The sequence below is a fragment of the Sciurus carolinensis genome, unplaced genomic scaffold, assembly GCF_902686445.1.
Source record: "Sciurus carolinensis unplaced genomic scaffold, mSciCar1.2, whole genome shotgun sequence".
NCBI lineage: Eukaryota > Metazoa > Chordata > Mammalia > Rodentia > Sciuridae > Sciurus > Sciurus carolinensis.
In genome coordinates, this window is record NW_025920134.1 from 801874 (window position 1) to 804998 (window position 3125).

Sequence of the window (3125 nt, forward strand, 5' to 3'; positions counted from 1 at the left end):
TTCTGCCCCGTGAGGACCCTGCTTCCACCTGCCCCTCTCTTCTAGGTCTAAAGGATCTGGCTGACACAAAACTGGTCACCTACCACCCCAAGGTAATCATAGTGGTGTCCTGACCATCACCCTCCAGTCTTTAACTGTGGCTCTTTCCTCAGAGACCTGCTGGTCACAAAGCCACAACCAGTCTGAGTCTGCCTGGCAAAGCCCCTGCCACATATTCCCAACTTGTTTTCCTTCCCCTCTGAGGCCATGCATTTCCCCAGCCCAGCACAAGCACTAGTTTCCCTACCTCCATGCACACTCTCACTTCCTGCCTTTGTTTCCTCAGTTAAGAATGGCCTTGACCTCCTACCAGTTCCCATTAAAAATGCTCCTGCCTACTGTCCCACATACTTACTGATGTCCACCTCACCAGACTCCAAGCCCCTCAACTCAGGATTGCCTGCACACCGAGCATGTGCTCCACCACCAGGACTACTCTTTACTTTATACCCCCTCCAAGGCATGTGACACAATGCCATGCTGAAAATGTCACCTCGCAACCTGGGCTGACAACCAAACAGGCAACAAGGGGAAGGATGAAGCTGCTTCAAGAAGGAGCAGGTGAAAATCTAGCCAAGAAAGAAAATACTAACAGTTCCACCAACAGTTACTGCCTATATTTGATATGTTAAAGGGAAAGAAAGAGGAAGCCCCTGGAACTGGAAGCATCTCTGTCTATGAAGAGACAAGGTGCAGGAGATGCAAGAATACCTGTGTGCCTGAAGCCATAGTGAGGGTCACCATTCCCTGTCCAAGTGGGCTAGGTTACAGCAGCCATCAGGCATACTTTACACCAAAGTTAAGAAATCTGTTTCCTCAGTCACACCAGTCACACAGCAAATGCTTACTGGCCACATGTGGCTAGTGGCTGCTCTAGACAGCCTAAACAATGCCCATTATTGCAGAAAGCCCTGTTGAACAGCACTGCTCTGGACCCAGTGATCTTTTGAAATTAAAGATTTACACACACCTTCCTTTTGTTTAAAACACATAATAGTATCCCACTATTCTAAGGACAGACCAAAATCTTCACTGAGCCACAAGACCCTGTGTGGTCTGGCTCTTCTGCACCTTTTTGGCTTTGCTTGCTTTCTGGGCTAAGATGGTTTTCTTCCATTTCCTCCTCCAATCACACTGGCTAGGCCACCAGGCCTTTGCACACACTTGCTTTCTGAGCAAAGTCCTACTTACGCAAAGTCCAGTTCAAGTCTCATCCTCAGAAATGCTTTCCAACCTCCATCAGGCTCCTTGGGATACATGGTGCTTTCCATCAGAACCTTGGCTTAAATTAGCCATCTCTTTTTTTTCCACCAGGTACTAGGGAATGAACCCAGGGATGCTCTACCACTGAGCTACACCTGCAGATTATTTTTATTATTTGAGACAAGATCTTCCTTAATTGCCCAGGCTGGCCTTGAACTTCCAATCCTCCAGCCTCAACCTCCCAGTAACTGGGATGACAGGTGTGTGCCATGATGCCCCAGGAACTCCACCCTTCTAAGTGCGATAATTTAACTTCATTTCCCCAATGGCCTGCAGCTCCCTGAGAAAAGTCTTGACTGCTTTATCTTTGTATCCCCCAAACTTCCCCATGGTGCCTGGTCAAAATATCAGTAAACGGTTCCAAGAAACAAATGACTTCATGGCCCATGGTTTTGAAAACTACTTGCTCTCCCAAATCAACTACAGCTTCCTCCCCTGGGCTAGGACCTCCTTGCAGTGTCATACATGATCATCAAGCTGCTGCTAGAATGGTCACACCTGTTATTGCAAATTCAAACCCCAGGGAAGACTCCCCCGGGGGATTCACTCTAGGTCAGGGTGGGGCTGCCTGGTACCGGCTGCACAGTCCACGGGGAAAGTGCAACCACACAGGCGCCTTTCCCCAGACCATCCCCCTTCGGACACACTGTCCCCACACTGCACGCACCTACTTTACCCAAGCAGAGGTCACTTTTTGAAAATGCTCAGCAGAGGAGGGAGGACTCGCTGCATGCCTTTGCCGCACCGCCTGGGGCTGGATGTTTCTCACTTTCTGCGGAAACCCTGGGGAAGAGCAAAGCAAAGGTCTAGGAGGACGGTCCCGTGGATGCTCACACACTCCAGCAGCCCTCTCTGCCCCGCGCCCACTTCTGGGGCGCTGTACAGGCCCCAGCGACTGGGAGGGGTGCGGCCCCTCGATTCCAGTTCTTTGGGGAGCCACGAGTGGCAGGGGCCCCAGGAGGAGGGTGGCAGAGGGGACTGCAGCCATCAGGAGGCTAGAGCATGTCCCCCGCCAACCAGTTGCCTCACGTGTCTTCACTCCCAAATCATGATGATAATGACGAGGAGGAGGAGCCCCCAGAGAAGCAGAAGTGCACAGGCAAGGTCAGCTGGGGGGTCTCTGCTCCTCTTCATGAGAGTTCTTCATTCCTGTTAGTGGAGTGGCTCAGGGTGTTATGGAGCGCAACTTAGAAACAGACCTATCACCACTGAGAAGTCCAACTTTGAGAGTCTTTATTAAGCCGCCCAGCTGACTGTCTCACACAATGCTCCAGAAAATGGCTATTGGGAGAACAGCCCCGACCACAGGGTTGTAGGTGTTCTTCCACCAAAATTCACATTAATTGTAAGTGTCTGTTGCTATGATTTCAAATTACACATTAACATCATGAGATCATCGACAGAGGGGGAAGTGGGTCAGAATGACCCTTACCTAGGTACAAACTAAAGAATGGTTACTAACATCCACACAAACACTGTTCACATGGTACATTGTTTAGGAGCAATAGAAATCAAAAGAGAGCAATTTTTCTTTACATAGTAATTATTCTGTATTATTAAACATGTCACACTATGTAACTGATGATGGGCACAGAGGTGTGGTATTCCCATGGGAGAAGTTTATTTCCTACATAACATGGAGTCTCAGAGCAAAATGGAGTCTGTTAAGTCATTTCCCTTTGAGTCTGGCCTATAACATTCTCATGGAGTCAGATCTGTCAGCCCATCACAAGGGGGTCTGGGAGGGCTCTGGCAAAGCCCTGTGGCCCTAAGTGGCTGAGTGTCCTCCCTCCCTCAGGGTTCAGTGGTGAAGCAAGCCCTAA

The 3125-nt window shown here is 49.6% G+C and overlaps 1 non-coding gene across 1 annotated transcript; it reads right to left on the reverse strand.

Annotated features, from left to right (window-relative positions):
• Window positions 1–1747: 1747 nt before the first annotated feature.
• LOC124974166 (small Cajal body-specific RNA 16) lies at window positions 1748–1933 on the reverse strand. Its single transcript, XR_007106755.1, has one exon. It is a non-coding gene; the product is annotated as a small Cajal body-specific RNA 16 (non-coding RNA).
• Between the last annotated feature and the right edge of the window lie 1192 nt (window positions 1934–3125).